Source organism: Sapajus apella, unplaced genomic scaffold (genome assembly GCF_009761245.1).
Source record: "Sapajus apella isolate SASKATOON/1434 unplaced genomic scaffold, GSC_monkey_1.0 scaffold36, whole genome shotgun sequence".
NCBI lineage: Eukaryota > Metazoa > Chordata > Mammalia > Primates > Cebidae > Sapajus > Sapajus apella.
In genome coordinates this window covers 32,435,573-32,447,260 of record NW_022436976.1, presented here as the reverse complement: position 1 = coordinate 32,447,260, position 11,688 = coordinate 32,435,573, and the positions used below count along the sequence as shown (strand labels likewise).

Sequence of the window (11,688 nt, the reverse complement as noted above, 5' to 3'; positions counted from 1 at the left end):
TTTTTTTTTTTTTTTTGAGACGGAGTTTCGCCCTTGTTACCCAGGCTGGAGTGCAATGGCGCGATCTCGGCTCACCGAAACCTCCGCCTCCTGGGTTCAGGCAATTCTCCTGCCTCAGCCTCCTGAGTCGCTGGGATTACAGGCACGCTCCTGGGTTCAGGCAATTCTCCTGCCTCAGCCTCCTGAGTCGCTGGGATTACAGGCACGAGCCACCATGCCCAGCTAATTTTTTGTATTTTTAGTAGAGACGGGGTTTCACCATGTTGACCAGGATGGTCTCGATCTCCTGACCTCGTGATCCACCCGCCTTGGCCTCCCAAAGTGCTGGGATTACAGGCTTGAGCCACCGCGCCTGGCCTAGAATTTTTCAATTTTGATGTAGTCCAATCTATTTTTTCTTTTGTTGCCTGTGCATTTGATGTCATATTCTGAAAATATTTCTATATGATCACAATAAAATAAATGCTATTCATAGGGGGCCATGATTAATACTGTTTTCCTACACACCTTTGTGTTTTCCCTGGAATTAATAATTGTTATGTTTTGCTTTATTACTTTATTGCTTGCTTAGTTTTCTATGTATTTCTCTCTCCTTCCCCTCTAAGCTCTCCCTCATTTGCGTAAATCTCGTCTTGCTACAATCATTCACATTCAATACAGTAATCCCCACTTATCTGGAGTTTCACTTTCTGCAGATTCATTTGCCCAAGGTCAACCATGGTCTGAAAATATTAAATGGGAAATTCCAGAAAGAAACAATTTGTAGGTTTTCAGATGCGTGCTATTCTGAGTAGCACGATGAAACCTCGTGTTGTCCAGCTTCGTCCCACCTGGGACATGAATCGCCCCTTTGTCCGGTGTGTCGGCGCTATAGACACTACTCTCCCATCACTCACTCAGCAGCCCCCTCAGTTACCAGATCAACTGTCACAGTATGGCAGTGCTTCTGTTCCGGTAATCCCTATTTTACTTGATTATGGGCTCCAAAGCGTGAGAGGAGTGCTGCTGGTGATTCCAAACACTTTATGCCAAAGGGAAGCTGTAAAGTACTTCCTTTAAGCAGAAAGGTGAAAGTACTTGACTTAATAAGAAAATTAAAAAACAAAATTGCGTGCCGTGGTTGCTAAGATCTACAGTAAGAATGACTCTATTCATGAAATCGTGAAGAAGGAAAGAAATTTGTGCTAGTTTTGCTGTTGCACCTCAGGCTGCAAAAGTTACAATCTCGCGTGATGAGTGCTTTGTAATGATGGAAAAGGCATTAAATTTGTGGGTGCAAGACACAAATAGAAACATGTTCTGATTGACAGCAATCAGGTTCCATTGTGGGTATTGGAATGTATCCCTGAGGATAACGGGGGAGCACTGTATTCTACCCACTTACTCCACTTGAAGAAGTCTCTGTGGATTTCTGACTGCTGCGTCCTGGACTGGCTGATGGCAAGGCCAGCTGCTCTGGTTGTCACTTGGATACTGTTGTGCACCTTTCTCCTGGGTTGAACCCCTCAATTCCTAGATCCCATGTCTTCCTCTTTCTGGGTTCACTGCTTTCTTTGGGGGAACACATACCCATAGCTTTCTTTTTGTTTTACTTTTTGTTTACATATTTATTTATTTTATTTTATTTTTTGAGATGGAGTCTCCCTCTGTCACCCAGGCTGGAGTGCAGTGGTGTGATCTCGGCTCACTGCAGCCTCTGCCTCCTGAGTTCAAGCAATTCTTCTGCCTCAGTCTCCCGAATACCGAGACTACAGGTGCGTGCCACCATGTCTGGCTAATTTTTGTATTTTTAGTAGAGATGGGGTTTCTCCATGTTGGCCAGGCTGGTCTCGAATTCCTGACCTCAGGTGATCCGCCAGCCTCAGCCTCCCAAAGTGCTGGGATTATAAGTGTGAGCCACTGCACCTGGCCATGTATATCTATACCTTTCTAAAGGATGTGTTTGAGGTAAAATCTAAAGACCTTGCATTTCTAAAAGTGCCTCACATTTAATCAGATAGTTTGACCAGGTATAAATTTCTAAACTCGAAATATTTTTCCCTCTGAATTTTGAAGGCTTAATCCATTGTCTTCTAGTTTCTGCTGAAAAGTCCAAGGCCATTCTTTTTCCTAATCTTTTATACAGGCTCTGTTCTCTCTGGAAGCTGTGTCCTCAGTGGGTCTTTTCTTTTAAGAGATGGGGTCTCATTGCCACCTAGGCTGGAGTGCAGTGGCACAATCATCGCTCACTTTAGCCTTGACCTCCTGAGCTCAAGGATCCTCCTGCCCCAGCCTCCTGAGTAGCTGGGACTACAGGCTTACACCACTGTATCTGCTTAGCCTTGGTGTGTCTTGAAGTGAATCGATTTCCATTCAATGTGCTGGGCATCCAGTGGGTCCTCATGGACAAACTAATCATCTTCATTTTGGAGACAATTTAAAAGAAGTACCTCTATAATGATTTTATTTTTTTCTTTCAGGAACTCCTTAATTATTCAAATACTGGCCCCCCAGGCCAGTTTTCTATATTTCTTACATCTTTTTTTTTTTTCCACCTGTTTTTTTAAATCCCATTCTGCTCTTCATTCTGGAAATTTTCTTCAACTCTTCACAGTTTTTTGTTATTTTTCAAAAATTTATCTTTTCATATTTCCAACAGCCTTTTGTTTGTTCTTTCACTATTCCTTTTTTCATTTGCAATATTTTCTCTTATTTCTTTGAGGATTCTAGTAATGTTTGTTGTTGTTTCTGTTGAAGTATTTCTCACCATGCCTAATCTCTTCTTTGTCCAAGTTAATTTTTTTTCTGATTGTTGAAAAGACAAGCCACAACCTGGGGGAGTACATTACAGCACAAATCACGCACAAAGCCTCACTATCCAGAGTGCACAAAGAATTCTTACAAATCAGTAAGAAGACAGCTCAATTAAAAAAGAGAAAAAGATATGAATGAGCATTTCTAGCAGAAAAATATGAATGAAAAATAAACCAAAATAAAAAGATTCTCAGCCTTATAGAAATCAGGAAAATGTAAATTAAGACCACAGGAAGATTTTCCATAGAAAAGGGGTCGCGTGGTGGCAAGTATTGGTGAGGCAGGAATCAACAGGGATCCTTATATGCTCTAATGCAGTGTAAATTGCTGCAACCACTTAAGAATATTGCGATTTCATTACTAAGTGTAAACCCTAGAGATACGCTTGTGTGCAAGCACCCAGAGACAGGTGCAAGGATATTCACGGCAGTGCTGTTTATGACCGCAAAAACCTGGAAACCACCCTAATGTCCGTAACAGTAAAATGAATTAATTGTGGCATCACCATATAATGAAATCCTATACAGCAGTGGCAATGAATCTAACGTAGCTGTGGCCAACTACAAGAAGAAATTTAGAAATATAATGTGGAGTGGGAAAGGCCTGTTGCAGAAGACTACAGGCAACAGGATCCGACACTTATAAGCCTCCAAAACAAGCAAACTTCAACGATTTTGTTTAGGTTTTCATACGTAGGTGGTAAAAGTGTGTTTGTTTGTTTTTAATGAGAGGATGAGTCACAAAATTTAAGATAGTAGTTACTTCTGTAGGGAAGGCAGGGAAATGGGACAAGGAAGAAGCCCACAGCAATGATCATCTCATGTTTCAGTTGGGTTCAAAGGTGTTCATTATTACAGTGCTTCACAATGATGACCCTACATTCGGTGTTTCTAGGACAATCTTGGTTTACATCTATTGTCTCAACATAATTATTCAGTATAAGCTTTTCCTTTCCCAGAAAGTTTCTAATGTAGATAATAAATGATTTTGGCCAACTTATTTCTTATAAAATGCAACGTGCATCTCTTTTCTATGTATCTGTTATTCCATAATCTATGTAGGGTTTTTTGTTTGTTTGTTTGTTTGTTTTATGAGACAGCGTCTCTCTCTGTTGCCCAGGCTGGAGTGAAGTGGCATGATCTGAGCTCACTGCAACCTCTGCCTCCAGGTTCAAGTGATTCTTGTGCCTTGGTTTATCGAGTAGCTGGGATTACAGGGGCCTGCCACCACACCCGGCTAGATTTTTGTATATTTAATAAAGACAGGGTTTTGCCATGTTGCCCAGGCTGGTCTCAAACTCCTGGCTTCAAGTGATCTTCCCACCTCAGCCTCCCGAGGCTAGGATTACACTAAGATTACAAGTGTAAACCACTGCACCTGGCCTCCATAATCCATATAATTTGTAATGCTGGGAGCTTGGCGATAGTCTCATGGGATGTTTGTGGTCTGACCCTGGCATCCTTGTGAACCAGCCTGGGTAACTATCCTTGGGGCCTCAATGAACCAAGCCCTGGAGCCCCCAGTCCCCAGACCGCTCTGGCCACTCTGACTCCCTGTGCCCTGGTCCCCACACCTCACCTGTCCTGGGCCCCACCCTGTCCTTTCCTCTGCTTCTCACTGCCTGTGGAGCCATCTCCCAGGAGCCCTGAAACCTTACCCACAATCCAGGTCCACCCAGGGCCCCTGTGCCAGGCCCCATGCTGGGTTATGTTGGGGACCCATCCTGGGAGCAGCTGGAGATGGAAACTGTGACAACCCAGTGGATCAGGGCTGTGACACTGCAGAGGAGAAGGCTCAGCCCAACCCGGGGCCCAGGGAAGGCTGCCTCGGGCTGATTTGAAGTCTGACTGGAGTGAGCTGGTTGGGAAAGTGAGGGAAGAGTGCTCCAGGCAGAGAGGACAAGGTGCAGACAGCAGGGTGGAGAGGCATAGGCAGGGGACGCAGCTCACAGGTCACTGTGAGCAGAGCATAGAGCACAGGGCAGTGCCTGGTGCAAGTGGGGCTGGAAAGGTACCTCCTGGAGCCTTGAATGCCAAGCCCGGGGTCTTGGACTGTCTCCTGAAGGGAGCAAGGAGGCACTGAAGGTATAAGAGTGAAGCAAGAACTACCAGTGAGTCATATCAAGTGAGGTAAGAGGGAAACTGGGAGAGAGGCAGAAGGAGACGAGGCGGCAGAGACATTTTACTGTTCCGCTTCGCCCTGGAAACCCGCTCCCCGACAGCCTCCTTCCCGTGTCCTGCACCCACCACCCCCACACCTATGCATACACACACTGCAGAGCTGGTGGGGGCGGAGTAGCTCTGTGGTCTTATGTGCAAGGGCTGGTGTGGGACTTCCTGGGTTCAAATCCCAGCCTTGCCTCATGTCCTACCTGTGTAACTTCGGGCAGGTGGCTCAATGTCTCGGTGCGTCTAGTTTCCCTGAAAATGAGGGTGATGGAAGTACTTACCTCATTGAAGCTTAACTGAATCACAGGGACCTGGCACATAGTAAACTCTCAATCACTGTGAGCTGCCATGGTCTCTGGGGTGACACCACCTGCTCTCTTCCAAGACAGAGGAGACTATGCCTGAGGAAGAAGAAACCAGAGAAAGGACAGGAAGGTTTTGTGGCAGACACTAGTCTCAAGATGGCAGTCCCCAGCACAGGGCTGCATGTGTTCGCACCAGTAGACAGGCTCAGATGCAAGGACTCTGGTGTGTCTGCCGCTGCATCCTCCATTCCTAGAGTGATGACTCAATAAATTTGTGCTGAATGAATGAATGAATGAATGAAATGTCATGACTTCCAGGTACCCCACTGATGTGGTGTGACTGTGTCCCTACCTAAATCTCTTCTTGAATTGTAGCTCCCATAAGCAGGTGTTGTGGGAGGGACCCAGTGGGAGGTAATTGAATCGTGTGGGTGGGTTTTTCTCATGCTGTTCTTATGATAGTGACTAAATCTCAGGAGATAGGATGGTTTTATAAAGGGCAGCTCCCCAACACATGCCCTCTTGCCTGCCGCCATGTAAGATGTGCCTTTGCTCCTGCTTCATCTTCCACGGTGATTGTAAGGCCTCCTCGGCCATATAGAACTGAGTCCATTAAACCTCTTTTTCTTTGTAAATTGCCCAGTCAAGTATGTCTTTATAGCAGCATGAGAACAGACTAATACACCCACTTACCAATAAAGCCCTGAGGTCTCTTTCCTGTCCTCGCCTGGGTGGGTGCAGTGAGTGGAATGTGTAGTCCCTGATGCACCATCTCCGGCCCTTACAGTTTATGGGTCCTCACTGGGCTGTGTCCAGCATCTATCCTGCTGTCTCCCCTACCCTGGGCTGTCCCTGCTCTTGTTGCTTCCCCAGGTGATGGGTGAGAACTGAAGGAGACCCAGCCCCAGCCTGGGGGCCAGGGACCAGGAGACACCTTGGGAGGGCTGGGTCACTTCAGGCAATTCCCTTCACCTCTCTGAGCCTCTTGAAAATGGGCAGAATGATCCCTACATGTCAGAAGTGTGGAGAGGATCATGGGAGATGACATGCTTAAAGTGATGCACACTGTGGTCTGCGTGTCAGTGTTGCCCGGCTAGGACTAGGGTGAACCTGTGAGGCACCTGGGGTGCAGGTTCTCCCTAGGTCTGGCCCTGTGCTTGGTAAATGCTGGTAAATGCTGCCTTTTACTACATAAGGGGCAAGGCTGCCAAGAGTGCCTGGAGCAATGGCCCGCAGCCGGGCCTAGGGGAAGGGTCTTGCTGGGCTGGGGATGGTCTGAAACCCAAGTGGCAGGAAGAAAACTGGAGCCAGGAATCAGCCCAGGAGGCCCCTCCCACTCAGGACCGCCCTCTCCCCATCCCAAACCCCAAAACCCGCCAGGAGCCCAATAGGTGCATCGTTTCTCTTTCCGTCCATGAGTGAGCTCCAGCGGGGGATGGTGGCCTGGTTTCCCAGGCCCTGCCCCTAGAACCCCCGACCTGTCTCAGGAGATGCCTTCCCAGCCTCAGGCCATAGCCCGCCCAGCCCTCCCTGGGACTGACTCCAGCACAGACACCAGATGGCACCTCTGTGTGTGAGCCACTGTGGGGTGTTGTATGTTTCCGCATGACTGTACATGTGTGTGCATGTCCATGTGTGGAGAGGGCTATTTCTCCATGTGATCCTGTATGGGTAGCTGAGTCTGTGTGTGCTTGGAAGTATGCTATGAGTGTGTGTGTGTGCACGTGTGTGTATGTGTGCGAGCTCTCAGATGTCACCTTGTTGCTTAGGTCACCATTAGCATGTACCCAGGTGTCCGGATTCGAGGCTCATGTGTATGGGTCTGTGCGTTTGTGTAACTGGCCCTTGGGGTGTCCGAGTGTACCCTAGATGAAGAGAGCTTTTCTATGCACCAGTGTGGATGCATGCTTCTGAGTGTGCTGCTGTGCATCTGGAGGGCTTTGCATGTTTGTGTAAAATTACTAGGTGCGCAGTCTAGGAGTTGAGACAAACAAGACAGTCACAGTGGTGTGTGAGGCTGTGTGGCCATGGAGTTTCAGAGGAAGGGTGGACAAGCTACCTGCAGGGAGACGGAAGGCTTTCTGGAGGAGAGTGGGAGAGGCTTCAGGTGGAGGGAGCTGTAGGAGAACAGGTCCAGAAGGTGGAAAGCACGAGTCGAAGCAAGGCTGGAGATGTCTCCTCACTTAAGACCTGGAATGGCAGAATATAGGACAGGAGAAGGCAAAGAATATGGTCACAGCTCTGGCAGGGCCTGCTATGGACTCCCGGGTCTAGGCTCAGAGAAGGAAGGCCCTGGTGAGGTTGGAAAACATGCAGCAGACGGCTCCTCTTCCTGTATCAGCTGGGCCAGCCTTGCCCCAGGTTCTAGGGGGATGGATGGCAGGGCTCCAGCATTGTTCTTGGGCTGATCCTTCTCTTTCCCAGGGTGATGGCCTGTGCACCCAACCAGACCCAACCAGATCTGGAATGAGGGGGATGGGGAGCTGTCTGGGACGGGAATCCCTGTGCCCCGAATCCTCATTGCTGGCTCTGCTGCTGGCTTCATAACTCTGGAGATAGGAGCAGAGGCCATGGGGATAGTGGGTCAGCATGCCCCATCAGGCCGGTGCTCTGTGCTCATGAGCAGTGGGTAAAAAAACAACAACGACAAGGACGTGGGAGCCGAAGGCTTGGATTTAAAGTCTGACTCCACCACACACTTGTCTGTAACCTTGAGCAAATCACCTAACTTGTGCTTTCAGTTTCTCTGTGCCTCAGTTTCCTGATCTGTAATCAGGGGATGATAATAGATTGATGCCTGTCCATAGTACGATCTGTGGATTAAACTAGTAATATGTTAAAAATGCTTATAACAGCACCTGGCCCAATAAGGAAAGGCTATGGAAACATTAGCTACTATTGTATGATTATTTCTTTACATGCTCACAACCACTATATGAGGCCCACATGATTTCCTTCACTTCAAGAACACAGGCTTTGGACTCACCCAGGCCTCAGTCTGAATCCTGACTCTGAATCCAACCCCAGCTGTGTGAACCCGGGAATGATACATGCCAGGCTCTGAGCCCAGTGCCTGGGGCAGGGTACACACTTCTGACATTCATAAAAGGTGAGGACCCAGAACCAGCGAGGTTAAGCGGTTTGGCCGTGGTCTCAGGGCCTGTAAGGAGTAGGGCTGGGACTGGAACATGGAGGGTCTGACCAGAGGCCCAGGCACCTCTCCCCTGCCAAGCTGCCTCTCCTCTGGGTCTTGGAGTCCCCATCTGTAAAGCGAGTTGCTACACTGAGGGGGCCTGCTGGGTGGGCCAGCAGGGAAGGATGGTGCTGGGTCAGACTGCAGGGCTGGAGGGGAGTGGAAGAAGCCCAAAGCCCCAACCAGGATCAGAATCACAGTCCCATGACCGGAGCCTTCTGCTCTACCCAGAGATCTGCCCCTGCACCCAGCTCCTCACCAGAATGGGCTCCTTGGCGGGGGTCCCCTAGTGTCACATATGTCTCCATCCGTTCCCTACCAACAATCCTGTGACCTTGGGTGAGTCTCTCAACCTCCACCAGCTTCGGTGGCCTCATCTGGGCACCACTCAAACTCCCTGTTGATGAAAGTCCCTGACTTGTGCATCAATGGCTAGCGCTTGCTGGGCACCTGCTGGGTGCCAGGCTCTTTTCTAGGCACTTTACCTGCATCAATTAAGTTAATCCTCCCACCAGCCCTGTAAGTGGCATACTGCTCCCAGGATGGGATGAGGTCCTGCACCCTGGTGAGGGAGAAATTAGATAACGGAAGAAAATTGCTATGAATGGGGCTGTGCACCTGGTAAATGCTACATACGTGTTTATTTTCTTGCTATTATTATTCCCAGCACTTCCAAGTTGGTTTTTGTTTTGTTTTGTTTTGTTTTGTTTTAGAGATGAGGTCTCGCTATGTTGTTCAGGCTGGATTCAAACTCTGGGCTCAAGCAATCCCCTCACCTCAGCTTCTCAAGTAGCTGGGGCTATAGGCATGAACCACCTCACTCAGCTCCGGCACTTCCAAGTTTGCAAAACACCAGGACCTCCGTGCTCCCCTGGGAAAGTGGAGGGAGCAGGCATTGTTACTCCATTATTGCTGCATTCATCTGTTCTCCATTCATTCATTCATCAACCCAGCATCCATCCAAGGACCGGCCTGGGCCAGGTGCTCTGGGGATCCTGACAAGAGGCTACAGGCATCCAGCTTTGGTCAGGGGCAGAAAGCCCACTGGCCTTCAGGGACTGCATGGCCTGCAGGGACTGGGGAGTGAGACTGGGTGGCTACCTGGCAGGGATGGGGACCCAGTGAGACCAGATCTTCTGATTCTTCTAGAAAAGCTAAAGATCTAGATTTCTGTGTAAAATATCCTGATCTTTTATCATCTTTTAAATATTTGCAACCAATTTGATTAAAACAAAACAAATGTCAGACACAGGGTCTTATGCATGTAATCCCAGCACTTTGGGAGGCCGAGGTGGGAGGATTGCTTGGACTTTGATACCAGCCTGGGCAACATAGCAAGACCGCTACTAAGAATGAAAAATTAGCTGGACATGGTAATGCATGTCTGTAGTCCCAGCTACTCCGAAGGTTGAGTCCGGGAGATCCAGGCTGCAGTAAGCTATCATTTTGCCACTGCACTCCAGCTTGGGCAACAGAGTAAGACCCTGACTCAAATAAACAAACAAGCAAAAAAGAGAGAAAAGACAGCACTGTGCAGGCTGTGTTCTGTCCATGGAGTGAATGTTTAACACCCTCACACCCTGGCCTGGCATTCCAGACCCTTCTCTGTTTGGGCCTTGCTCTCCTCCCCTTGCCTCACCCCTTGAGGACCTTGCTCTGGGATGTCCACCATCTGTCACACCTTCTTCCTTCCCAAGTCCATTCACACCTCTGAGCCTTTGCATATGCTGTGTGCCCTGCCTTTTATTTGCCCTTTGTCTAATGTTTGAGGCCACGTACACGGGAGATGCTCTACACACAGAGATCCAAAAGCAAGCACAAAGGACAAAGACCCTCCCCTCAGAGAACTTACATTCTAGTGGGGAGCCAGAAAATAAAGAAATCAGTAAAATCATGATGGATGGCAGTAAGGAATGTGCTCAAAAACTAAAGCAGGGAACGGGGACTGGGGTTGCTGAGGCAAGGAAGATGCCAGAATTTTAAACAAGGCTGCCAGGGAAGATCTTGGTGGCCGGGCCCAGCCCAGGACTTCTCCACTTTGGGAGAAGCCTGTGCACCTGGGAATCAAGGGTCTGAATCTGGGCCATTCCAGCAGGGCTTCCTGGAGGAGGTGTCCAATGATGGCCTTGGGGGATGGGAAGGAAGTGGTTACTATGTAGGGTATGAGGGTCCTGAGGAGAGATTCTTAGTGCAAGCTGGGAGTTAATTCACTCCTGACCTGCTGGGCACCAGGCAGGGTGGGTAGGGGATAGCCTTCACCCCAAGGCTGGGCTTTGAACCCAGACTATTGGCCCAAGCCCCTCATTACCAGGAGCCTTTGGCTCGCACCAGGCCCCATTCTCCTGCATCAGGAACTACCGGGGCTGAGGCAGCAGGTGGCTGAGTCTGGAGCCAGACAGGGAGAATACACATGAGGTAGGAACAAGGCCAAGTGAAGTCCTGGTGACCAGATGCTGTGTGGCCTGTGGGGCAGGCAGGTGGACACAGAGGACGCTGGGCTGGGCCTTCCTAGGGGCTCTCGTGCCATCCTCTGCCAACATTGACCAGGGAGTGCAGTTGTGGCCAAGATGCCACAGGACACTCTTCTTTTATTTATGGATTTAATTTGTCCCATGCATCATGCTGACAGCTTGGAATTAGGTGGCTGCAGGGGCCCTGGCCTGGCTCCTCTGTGATTCCGCCTATGCTATGGCCAGCTGGGCCCCGAGGTGTTTCTCTGCTGCTGATTTGTGCCCGAGGCCCCAGGGGGTGGGGTGGTTTAGCTGCTATTTGTGGAAGGCCCTGAGATGTGCCAACCTGACCTACAATCATTCCTTATCATTGGGCCCAGAGCAGGCTCACTGCCCCTATTTTGCAGGTGTGGAAGGCGAGGCCCAAGATGACATGATGAGTCTGTGGCATAGGCCCAGGGAGTGCTGCGTCCTGGCTGGCACTTGCCACCGTCTACTCTAGCTCGGGATTTTGTCAGCCAGGTCTCCCAGCCAGGAGGAGAGTGTTACCTGCTCCCATCAGTGGGCATGGGTGGAGGGAGGAGCGCACTGGGGGAGGGAGAGTGAGTTAGTCTGTTCTCACTCTGCTGTAAGAAATACCAGAGACTGGGTAATTTATAAAAGAAAGAAGCTTTTTTTTTTTTTTTTTTTTTTTTTTTTTAAAGAGTGGCTGTGTTTTTTCTGCCGGGGGGGGGGTCGGTGGGTTAAATTCAACCCCACCCCCCCCTTCCCCCCATCTT

The 11,688-nt window shown here is 49.2% G+C and overlaps 1 long non-coding RNA gene across 3 annotated transcripts in view; it reads left to right on the top strand.

Annotated features, from left to right (window-relative positions):
- The window catches only part of LOC116564023, a 35,809-nt gene that overhangs the window by 7,639 nt on the left and 16,482 nt on the right, over window positions 1-11,688 (top strand). The window contains exon 3 of one of the 3 annotated variants that reach the window (XR_004274689.1): window positions 1,634-1,670. The exons of the other annotated variants lie outside the window; for them this stretch is intronic. This is a non-coding gene — a long non-coding RNA (uncharacterized LOC116564023). Of the gene's footprint in view, window positions 1-1,633; window positions 1,671-11,688 lie in introns of those variants that run through there. 3 annotated transcript variants of the gene reach the window in all.